Source organism: Strix uralensis, chromosome 15 (assembly GCF_047716275.1).
Source record: "Strix uralensis isolate ZFMK-TIS-50842 chromosome 15, bStrUra1, whole genome shotgun sequence".
Classification (NCBI taxonomy): Eukaryota; Metazoa; Chordata; class Aves; order Strigiformes; family Strigidae; genus Strix; species Strix uralensis.
Window position 1 is genome coordinate 18,563,241 of NC_133986.1, and position 11,640 is coordinate 18,574,880.

At 46.3% G+C, this 11,640-nt stretch overlaps 1 long non-coding RNA gene across 1 annotated transcript; it reads right to left on the minus strand.

The window, feature by feature from the left end:
* Positions 1–807: 807 nt before the first annotated feature.
* Positions 808–6,090, minus strand: LOC141950057 (uncharacterized). Its single transcript, XR_012630917.1, has 3 exons — positions 5,471–6,090; positions 5,196–5,374; positions 808–3,317 (listed from the first exon to the last, which is right to left on the minus strand). It is a non-coding gene; the product is annotated as an uncharacterized LOC141950057 (long non-coding RNA).
* Between the last annotated feature and the right edge of the window lie 5,550 nt (positions 6,091–11,640).

Sequence of the window (11,640 nt, forward strand, 5' to 3'; positions counted from 1 at the left end):
ACCACATCCATCCTTTTAGTAGTTGGGTGTACCAGATTTCCTCCCAACATTGCAATTACACCACCGATAACAGGAGAAATCAGGCTGGACTCTGCTCTCACTCCTGGTTCTGTCCTACCAGACAGCTCCACAAATTGTCCAGCCTTACACTGGTGCAACGAGCAGAAAATCCTTTCTGCCCTGGGAAGCACTGCTAAACTCTCCAGGCCACAGACAGAATGCCAGAGTGTCTTAAACAGGATTAAGCATTGCTTGAACTTTGCAGTCCATCTTCAGAAGTTTAGTGGCAGCATTGTAACAGGACCTGTAGAGCACAAAGCAGTGGGCAATGCTCTTCCTCCATAGGTCAAGGATCCTCCCCAAAAAAAGAAACCATCAGGGCACAAAGCCACTGCAGTGATGCCTAAACTTAGCATCAGCCGCAGAAACGGAAAGAAGCTGTGGCTGGGCTGTTTTTTACTCCCTTTTGATCCTTGCCTGACTCCCCAGGAGTCACCAGCAACCAGGAGTAATTTATAATAAGCTTTAGGCTGCTCTGATTTATTCTGGGAGCTGAAGCCAGGTGCAAGGAAGTTAAATAGCCAACATTTCTTGGCTTTCATTGGGGGAGCAACACACTAAACGTTACAAATCCCCAGTGTGGCATACTTTGGACTTTACCTACAATGGGCAAAGAGAGCACATTAAGACAGCATGTAAAAAGGGATCAGGCTTTTTGCAAGTAGGATGCACCAATCAATTCTGGCAAGTCCTTTTTCTAGCTGCAAATACTGACCCTGGAACAGCACTCAAATCATGCTGGGGCACTAGCAACAGAAAAAATAAAAAGCACTGAAAAAAATAAGGCTAAAAAAGAGTAACTTTGATGACTTTCAAAAAGAAGAGAATGAGGGTTTTTTCCCCTGTGTATTTTCAATTTCCTGAAATGACATGCAAAGAAATGGACAACCCAGAGTTTGTTTCAGAAAGCAGAACTGCAGAAGTTATTCATTATCAGTAGGACTGATTGGAAATTCAGCCGCCAGCTTGGCTTTTTCTTCCACTTACAAATTGTTCATAAACTGATCCTAATTTTTCCCAAGTGAATCTACAACTTTCAGAAGTATACCCCTACGGGTTAGGAAGTCCACAAACGTAATGGGTCAGCAGTACCTAACTCCCTTTGACTTCTCTGAATAACTCAGCCTTCACCAGCCCATTGAACAAAACCAGCTGCTCTTTTGGAGTCACTCACATGCTTTCCACTTGGATTTTCACTTTTTGCTATTCAGGGCATGTGACTGCTCATCTGTGCTACATGGTTTGATTCTACAGCTCGACTGGATGACCAAAGTCTTTTAAAATAAGAGAACAAGCAAGGCTGAATGATGAAGAAGTCACTTACAGTTCACATTTTTTTGGACAAAACAAGCTTTTGTGCTAAAGTTTGCGAAGCCTTTTAGATTCATAAACATTTTCCCCACTGCCCAAAGGTCATCCGCATACTCATAAATAACCAATAATATAACTCTTTGGAGACCAGTGAAGCCAAGTCAAACTGAGAGTTTGCCAACATGTCCACAATACTGTTTATTCCATTAGTGCACCAGACCCTGCACCGAAGCACTTGACTCTGCCCCTTCAAAATGAAATGAAAGAAATTAAATCAAACAGAAATCAAAATCCATCTGAATGAGTCAGAACACCACGTGATGGCTGTCCCCTTGCAGACCACTCTGCAGCGTGTATTTCCACCAGTCTGTATATGAGATGTCAAACCATTCAGTCTATAAACCCACTTTATTATAAATACTAGCATCCTGTCCCAGTGGATTTGAGGATTTTTTTTATAAAAAAAAAGTTTTAATTCAAGCCTAGCTCCATCAAAACAGCAATGTTACAATATTTCAGGAGCAAGTGGTTTTGATTCCAAGCATGCCAAAAGGCAGAGGGAGGGAGATAGTAAAGGGGAACAGCTAAATCTTTTTGCTTTCTCTCCTCAGCACCATTGCGAAATCTTTCTCCAAAACATAAGATTCAAGTCAAGTTGCCATGTTTTAAACAAACCACAGTGTGTTATTGTACTACACTTCTGAAATGCGGAATGTAGGTCAAGAACTTTTGGACCTCTCAGATTTTAAGGTATACAAACTCTGGCAGCATTGCTATCTGCACTTTTTATTTTCTTTTCCTTTTCTTTTCCCCTCTTTTCCTCCCTTTGTTCTCTCCTCTCCTCCTCCCTCTCCTGCTCTTTTCTCTCACTCTGGTCCTTTTCCCCTTCCCTTTCCTCTTCCCTTTCCTTCCCTTCCCCTTTGCCTATCATTTTCCCTTTTCCCTTCCCTTCCTTCTTCCCTTTTTCTCTCCCTATCCTATTCTCACTGGAAAGCAGCTGCAAGCTGCAGCTTCAAATAAAATGCTCTGAAAAGCTCCATTATGTTTACTGACACATTTTCCATTCTCAGGTTTTCATCCAGTAGGACACAAAACAAGTATTCAAAAAATGCATATGTGTGTGCAGAGAAGCATGCATAAATATATGCATGCACATATAGTATGTGAAAACACATGAAAAGCGTGTTTGTGCACATGTGCTTATGCTTGCATATATATTTTTTTTTCTTTTGCAGCCTTAGGGCAATTTGTAGGCTGGATGCTGCAGGCTGGCTCTGTGCATTACTAACCGTGTCAGTATGAATAATGGGGGCAAGCGATTCTGCCAGAGGGTCATGGAACAGCAAGTGCGTAAAAAGGCAAGATTGTCCAAGTACACACAATATCGGCCGGGGTTTGAAATGTGCTGCCAGAGACCAAGATCAAGTCGTAGACTTTAAGGCCAGGAGAAGCACGATGCCCATTTCTGCTGACCCCTTTCAAGGGCGTGAATTACAGATTGCCACCCAGGAATCCCAGCAACTTTTTGCCAGCAACTGAAAGTACAAAAGCACTTAAGCAGGTGTTTAAAGTCAAACTGTACCTCGGACCTTGTAACATACTGCTCTTGGTCTCATTGAGCTGGAAGATCAGGGCCAGATCTGCTGATGAAGCCCCTTTGATTTTAACTGTTTGCTGGATTATCATTTAGATGAAGATCCAGGCATAATGCGGATACCCAACACAGGGCTGACTGCTGGAATGGAATGACTGCGTCCAAGTAAACAGATGATAGGCTCTTCCTCAGACTTTTAAGGTTATTTTTCCTGGAAACCATTTTCTTATGTATCTTTAATCCAGCTAGTGAAAGATGAACACACTTCACTCAATATTTCAAACCACTTGAACAGCATATGTTTGAGAGTTCAGCATAAACCTTCTTGGGCCCAAAGTCTGCACATGAAAGGCTGGAAAAAGCAGTAGAGAAAAACACTAAGGAAAGGTTAGCACAAGAAATAGAGCAGAGAGAAAAATCCAGATGAAAAAATACATTAACTCTATACAGTATTATACCCACAGAGGATGTTATATGCCAGGAGCTAGAAGCCCTGTAAGTGCCAAAATCCAGGTTATTCACACAGCAGTAGCTGGTTCCCCTGAACATGGTCGTTGTGACACAGCCAGTTTTTTCCACAGGACATCCCAGATCATTCTTCCCTGGTTCCCATCCAAGCCTGAATTTTTCTGCCTGTCTCCCACAGCCCGTCCTTGTTCTGCCTCTTTCTGTGCTGCTGCCTCCACAACTGAGTTTCTTGTCCTCTTGGACTTGGTCTTTCTTGAATTTTGAACCTCTGCTTACCACCCTGACATTCCTTGCCCCATCAACAGCCTCAGTTGCTTTCCCTTCTCATGTGTGCTCTCTCAGTTTCACTTTGTCTTCCCATCCTTCCAGTTCTCCTGGTATCGGCCTCCTCTTCCCTGCTGGCTCTCGGTAGCATTTCAAGTCCCAGACCTCCTGCCAGACCTCACTTCCCCCTTTGTCTTCCTGTGTCAGGCTTCTTGTGTCTAGCTGCTCCCTTTGTTGCCTTCTCCACCACGTTCAGCTCCCAGAACTCCCTCTGCATTTGAAGTCTGGTTGCATACCTCCTCCATGTCTCCTAGGCACCAGCAGAACTGAAGCCACCAAGACTGCAGGAGAGACAGAAGCTTTTTGACCTCCTCCCTAGCATCATGATACCATGAGAGTCGTTAGGAAGGTTCATGCATGAAATACACCCTCTTGTTTTTGGGATAAGTGCCACAACAATGCACTATTCCAGTGGACTCATCAAAGCATTTACCAGACTCTCACCACCATGAGCAAACTGATACATCTTCTTGTTTTTCTTTTCTCCAAAACATATAACACAGCTGAAAACAATCAGCTTTTCACAGAAACAACAGCAGGCTCTTCCTCAACCTCAGAGGGTTGAACTCATCTGTCTAAAAATGAGGAGTCTAGTTTAAACATTTTTTCTAAACTATCTCTGTCATTAACCTCCAGGGTGCAATTCATTTCACTTCTATTAGGTACCTACTTTCAGATGGGCTGACTGAACATCTCCATCTTTCTCCAGAGAGGATGGAAGAAGCTCAGCTCAGACAAATTACCTGGAATGAACGTCTAACAAACAGCCAGCATTAAAAATGAGGTGAGCTTCAGCAACCTGTGGTTCCTCAGCAACATCTCAGCCTCTCATTCAGAAGGAGAAAATCAGGAGAGTATCTCAGTGAAATGACAAAAAAAAATAAAAATCTTGCTTTCTGAGTTTTTTCAAACATGGAAGAAAAAAAAATTATTTTTTCTCCTCATCTCATTCTTGGAAATGGTTGAACCATTTCAGATGACACCATGCCAGGAAAAATCCAGCGTAAGTCACATGCGTGGCACTAAAAATGCCAGTAAGAACAGTTAGAGATTGGACTAGTGATAAGCAACTGAATAGAGGTCTTATGATAGGAAGTGTTGAACAACTTCCTAAGAGGTACTAGTCCCATCTACACCTCAAGTAGGATATAAGAAGGCAACTGTCCCTTGCCTTGATTTGCAATTGTTCTTCAATGCACAGTATGTCACCTCCATTCCTCTTTAGAGAGGGGAGTGTGGCGTGAAGACGGTTGTATCTTTCTTTAAACGAGTGTCCCTCTTGAAGGGGGGGAAAGAAAAGGGGGAGGGAGAGCCGCTAACAAACTTGGAATTCAGTTACAAGGAAAAATGTGCCTGAAAAGCGACTCCAAAGCCAAGAGCTTCACAGGATTCAACAGTTCTTCCAACGTTATAGGATATACAGATACGTATCACTCACAGTAACATTCTGCAGGCTCCAGACTCCGCTGCATTATCGGGCAGGCTTTCCAACAATTAATGACGGAGCTGTCAAGTGTTTAAAACAGATCACAGTGACTCCTTCAACGCAGTCTGCAGAGGTGCACAGCTGTGTACTTCAGCATGGCGAAAAGAGCGAGCTTTGTTTCTTGTGTGAAACTAAAAGACAGTAAGATCAAGGAAACAACATTCCCCCTACTCTCTTCTGAGCTAAGTCAGTACAATAAGTAATGAAACGCAGCACTGCAGGCTCACCCCTGCCTTCAGCTTCACTGGGAGAGGAGTTCCAGCCTTCAGCTCAGGTGCTTTGGTGGTGACGGGTTTACCAGATATTCCACATTCCTTTGCAGCACTTCGGCCCATCAGCCACACAGGCACTAGTCAGGTGAAGCCATGGGAAACCTACTACAAGAGTAAATGCAAAAAAACAGAAAGAGCAAGAAACACCCCGCTTTGGTGCTATTCTGCACATGGAGGTGGCACCAGGGATACCCCAGCAAAACACCCAGCCATGGTGGTCCCATCCATGTCTTCAGTGGGTATCCCTCTCTTGTTACCAGTAGGAAATGGAAGAGAATAACTTACATACAACCTGGGAAGCCTGCAACATGCTGCACACTTCTGGATGCCACCAGACAGCTTTATGCATGCCTCGCCAAGCCAAGACCGCCCTCATCTTCAAGAGCAGTTGCCTACGAGCTGCTCTGGCAGCTAAGACTCAGCTTCCAGCCTTCTGACCCCAACAGCATCAACCATAATTGGTGTCATTTGGTAGGAAGCCCTCCTCTACAGAAGGGACAGCCAACACCATTACAGAGGCCAGGAAATCCTTAGGTGCTGGTTGATGGCAGGTGTGAGACACTTCTGCTTTGCAATAGCAGAGCAAGGGCAACAGGTGTGTGGCTGAGGGTCCTGAGAGCTGTCGGGTGAAAGCAGTAGGTGCCAGGAAGGGGGGGGGACCCACCAACAAGACAAGCTCGCAACTAGTGAAAAAGCGTTGGCTATAGCCAAAGAAATCCCTTTTCACGGAATAAACCTGTTCTGTTAGCAGCCTTCACCTAGCAATCTCAGCACTACCCTCTGTGGCCACTCTAAAGCGTTCACCTTGGAAGATGTGGCCTTTGACAATCAAAATACCAGACACTTCAGGTTTTATTGCAAGCCCTCCTGCCTTGGAAAGAGCTGATGAAGGTCCCACTGTTCTTCTGGGCCTGTGAGCTCCAAGACCTCATGCCTGTGGCTTGGTGGTACATAGGTCTGCCTATAGCAGCCACGTTTCTCTGCCTTGCCCCCCCTCCCTCCAATCCCACAGCCCCTGGAGGAGCCCTCTGACTCACGGCAGACACTTTTTTTTTTTCCTCCTCTCTCTCTCTCTTTTCCTGTGCATAGTTTGCTTGCTGACATCCAGAAAGGGATTTTTACCTCTCAGAAAAGAGACAAGGCAGCTCGCAAGGGCTGTCAGCTGCAAGCACAGGATGACTTGCCATCCCCATCTTGTCAACCAGTGACACAGCCTGCGATGTTTTTTTGGGCGTGTGGAGATAGAGTGGAAATCAGGCACCGGGATGCCACAGCAATTCTTCAGACAGTGGGGTGAGCTCTCATAAGCTGTACCTGTAAAGCACGTACAAGCGCACCTGGTGGGATTTGGGAGCTGACCAACATCACACAGGCACAGAAGGAGGGTGCCTCCAGATCACAGCCTCACGGCACCTTCCAGGGCAGCGCTATCCCATCCCCTTTCTGGCTTTAGGAGAGATGTGAAAGGGCTAGATCGCCACTACCTTGCTCAAACATACTGTTTGCTGACCTAAAGGTAAGCCCAGATCTCCCTTCGCCATGCTGTAGGAGTTGCCTGGAAGGCGCAAGAGCCACATGCTATGTCTATGTCCATGTCCTACTATTTGACATCTTCAAGCCTTCCAGTCCCAGCTCTGCTCTGGTTTTCACCTCCTCCTACATTTCTCTGCAAGGAATTGCCATTACCCAAGAACAGGGCACTGTGGGAAAAGCCAACACACTAATTTTAAAAGGGAAGACCAATCTCTTTAAGTCACTTTGGGTTTTTTTTTTTGGTAATCACTCCAAACTCCACTCTGCGTCAGGGCCTCCCTACTTCACATTGCTGAAGTCAGGGGACCCTCTTCACCTCCCAGAAGCTGTGCAGCAGACTCCTCACACCCACGTTGGGAAAACTTGCCCAGCTGAGTGGACAAAAACTCAGCAAGGGCAGAACTGTCACAGAGGGTGGGCACTCACTGAGTTTTGCTGTCAAGCTCCATCATGAGTGTCACAGGGGCAAGTCACTGCTCTGAAGATCACTCCTTGGTTCTGTTCCATCAAAAGCATATGATGAGCTGGAGGCAGAAGGAGGTCCCCCCTCCTCACAGTCCCTGACATACCCTACTAGAGGAGCACAGACTGCAAATGAGAGGCTGTCGGGAGAGGAGTGACTCCCCAGCCCCACAGTGTGGACATCTGTACTGCAGGGAGGCTATCCCTCCTCAACAACAACCACCCAAAAAAAAAAAAAAAATGGTCACTTTTCTTCTTCCCCCCTCTCCCCCCTCCTTCCAGAAAGTCTTGGTTTCATCCCACTGTGGAACGAAAACAAATGCTTTAAACCACAACATTTTTCACAAACCGGAATTTCTTGCAGTCTGGCCAGCTTTGGTGGATCAATACCAGGCATTTCTTTCCTCCTCTGCTCTGGCCTTTCCCTTCCAGCCTCCTCCCCCCCACCCCACTCACCGAGGGGAGTAAGGGAGCCGGAGGTGTCGAACGGAGGAGTCGGGAACACTCCAGCTTGGTTTTAAAAGGGACAGAAAAAACACTGGCGTCAGCCGGAGCACCAGGGCAGGCGCTGAGACCTTGTTTTGGATTTCGCAGAGACCATCCCTGGGGAGAGCTGTCTTTTTTTTTTTTCCCTCTTTTTTTTTTTAATGCATGGTTTTGTTTGTAAGTTAAAAGTCTCAGGATTTGCAGTCTTTGAAGCATGGTCAGCCTGCCAGATGGAATTAGTCAGTGCCTTTCAGTCGGAAATCCCAGGCAGATGAAGCGGGATGGAAGGACAGTGTTTTTCTCATTTACCAGGAAACCCTTTGCGTCGACCCCCACAAATTCAGCCAGAGAGCTCCCCAGGACCCCAAAAGCAGGCAGGACTGAAACCAGGAAAGCAAGCAAAGGGCCAAAGCTTTCACGTGCATAAATCGGTGTGGCACCACTGAAGTCAGTGACCCCCAAGCAGATTTATACTGCTTAAGATCCAGCCCAGATGTTTTTGCTGGTACTTGCCTGAAGCTATAAGATGTCAGCGGAGTTTCCTCTGCTTAAAAGCAGTGCTGAATTTGGCTCTCCTCACCTCTGACTCATACCATCTTTCCGTCTCTTTCCACCATGGCCTGTCTCAAATCTTCCTTTTCGTGGACTCCTCAAGGTGAGCACTCCCTCTCCCAGGTGAACAGACTCCTTCTTCCATATTCCTGAGTGAGTCTTTGCCTTCCTTCACACATGTCCTCATCTCACGTCCAAGCCCAGGAACCCAAGTGCCATCTTTGAAGTTTTACCAATCTATTTTCTCCTCTCTTCTTTGTCTTTCTCTCTTTCCTGAGCCCACCCTTTACTGTTCCCCATGTCTCTGCTAAAAGCTTCAAGTTGTTCCTCAGGCAGTCCCCTGACAAAATTACACTTGGAGAACATCCACTTATTTCCACATCATCCAAACCACCACCCAAGGGGAGAGTTAGTACCGCTTGTTCCAAACATGCAATGTATGGATGACAGCCCATCATAAAATCACAGAGTGACATCAGTAGATGTGGGAAGAGCTCACAAGTGTTAGATTGGAGCTGACAGTCTCCTTGCAAGAGACCAGTTCTAATCACTCAACAGCTGAGACTTCATTTCTCACGAGGGATGGAAGGAGCAGAGAGGCTTGCTGTGAAGTTGGTGCACAGTAGTGCTATCAAAGCAACCATGCAGACCCATGCTCAGAAACTGTCCGTTTTACCTTCAGATTCTCCAAACCTCTCAGCAGAAAAATGGTTACAGCAACACGGAGGTCCAGGCAGCACACCACTGAAGTGACCACAGTGCTCAAATACTTGAGGAAGGGACTAAACAAGGAGTGATGGAACTCCGAGCAAGGTCTTTTTTAACAAGGCAACAGGTGATACCTCAAGAACAGCAAGCATGAGGCAACAAGCATCTGCAATTTAGTACTGGCGTTATATTAGTAACTGAACAATCAAAATCAAGGCCAGTTTTTGAAGCCATCTTCAAAAGCCTTGTGGTCTACAAAGGCAAAGGTAGATGGAGATGCAGAGAGGGGACATAATCATACTGCAGGTGGGTCCTAGCACCAGGAACCCAGGCTCCACTCTATTGCCCTGGAGAAGCAGCATACCCAAGGGGCTAATGGCACCAGTTTGGTAGAGCATTCAAGCAATGGGTGGGAGCCTCAAGACCTGGCCTGACAAACCTGTGGAAATTACTGCTTCGGGATTTTGGCTGAATCCATATAGCATAAAATGAGTCCAAAAGGATTAGCACTCCGGATTAATAGAAGCACAAGGAGAGATACATGAAGCCCAGTCATCACCTGTGAAAACTGCAGGCAGACCAGTTTGCAACCAGATTGAGAAGTGCATATGCTCAAGAAAGACTTAGCAGGGTGTACAAGTTGCATTAGACTGCAGAGTGCTTTGACGGCCAGGCGAAGCTAAAGAGGGATCTTCCTTTCTAACATGATATACTGACTGGTCAGCTGGGTGTCTCCTTCCTAGAGACCAACACTACTCTTCACAGAGGAGGCACACCACTGACCTGTCCTGCTACAAACACTTCCACTCCTGAGCAGATGGGCTCAGTGGGGACATAGACACATAACAGCCCAGAAATCCTGAGGCAGATGTTCTCTTTCCTCACCTCCTGATGGCGGTCCCTGTAGAAAAGACTCCTCTTGCTACTATGTGAACCAGGATACTGCTCATCTCAAATAAGAAGAGCTCAAAACGGTCACAGGGACCTTCTCTACAAAGAATAAGTTTTGCCTACCTTGTGTGAACTTCAGTATCAGCCAATGACAAACAAACATCTCCACCATCATGCTAGCAGAAGCCAGACTGTGAGATAAATGCTGGCTATCTGCAGGGATGAACATCTTCCTTCCTGATCCTATCACCCCCCACACCAGCTCCCCAGAACCCCCCGGCACATCCAGAGAGTAACAGTGTCCTGTGGTGACTAAATGCAGAACCAACCAGATGAACACCCATACCACAAAGTCACCTGCACCCCTGGGAAGGTAAAAACCAATGACAAAGAGCTAGAACCAGCTCACAGCCATTGCCAGCACCGTTCTTGCTACTGGTGAACACCACAAAAACCACTAGCAATCAAGACCAGTCAAAGCAATTCAAACTTATTTCCACTGCTCAGAATACATGACAACTCAAAGCTCTGTCTACCTTATACCACCAGATCTATCCATAAGCCCAAGATGCAGTTTCTTCACTTCCTTGCTCCTCACAGTGCCTTCTCTAGCCTCCTGCTGTGCCATTGCTTGGGCCTGACTAGTTCTGGATCTCCAAAAACTGAGTCCAAGCACAGGAAATTTCAATCTTTAAAGAAGCAAAAGCCTCTAGAAGAGGCATTAGTGTGCAGCTGACAGCTGGGTTATTATTTGCTAGTACAGGAGGAATCTCTGAGGCTTGCTCAACTGAGCAAGCAATGCATGCTTAGGTCAGATAGAGCAGAAGCTGGACTCCTGCCTTTTGACTACATCCTTACTGCTCAGAAAGATATGCCACCGTAGAGCACAGCATTTGGCTTTCGCCCACCTCACACCTTCCCTCCACCCTGCAGCCTCCCAAACAGCCTGGCCCGACCCACACAAGGAGTCCACGTGCACATATGGAGGAGATCCATGGCAGGGCAGGGGCTGCCCTCACCAGACAGCGGAGGGGCCCACACAGGTTTCATTGCCTCAAACAGAAGGGGAATGAGGAGAGCAGCGGTGATTTAATTTACTGGAGATCTGGCCCCATTATGTACTACTCTGTGCATATTTAAGGGATGCTATGAAGCTGCCAACATGGCCCAGGGCTGGGCAGAATATGAGTAACCCTGGTTTAGAGGAAGAGGCAACAAAAGAACCTAAGAGAGGTCTGAAACCAGGAAAACAGGCTTGTTTATGAAGCCAAAAAGAGAGTGCAGCATATTCCAAGGCCAAGGGAATTTTTCTCGCAACGTTACTTTGCCTTAGCTACCTGGCCACTCTCACATAAACAATGGAGACACACCAAGAAAGCAAGGAGACTTCACAGAGGTTACAAAAATATCACTTGTGTAATTAGACTGAATCAAAACTCATGACTTTCTGGTTGGAAGGAATGCATGTGTTTCCCCTCTCGTTTCTTTTTCTC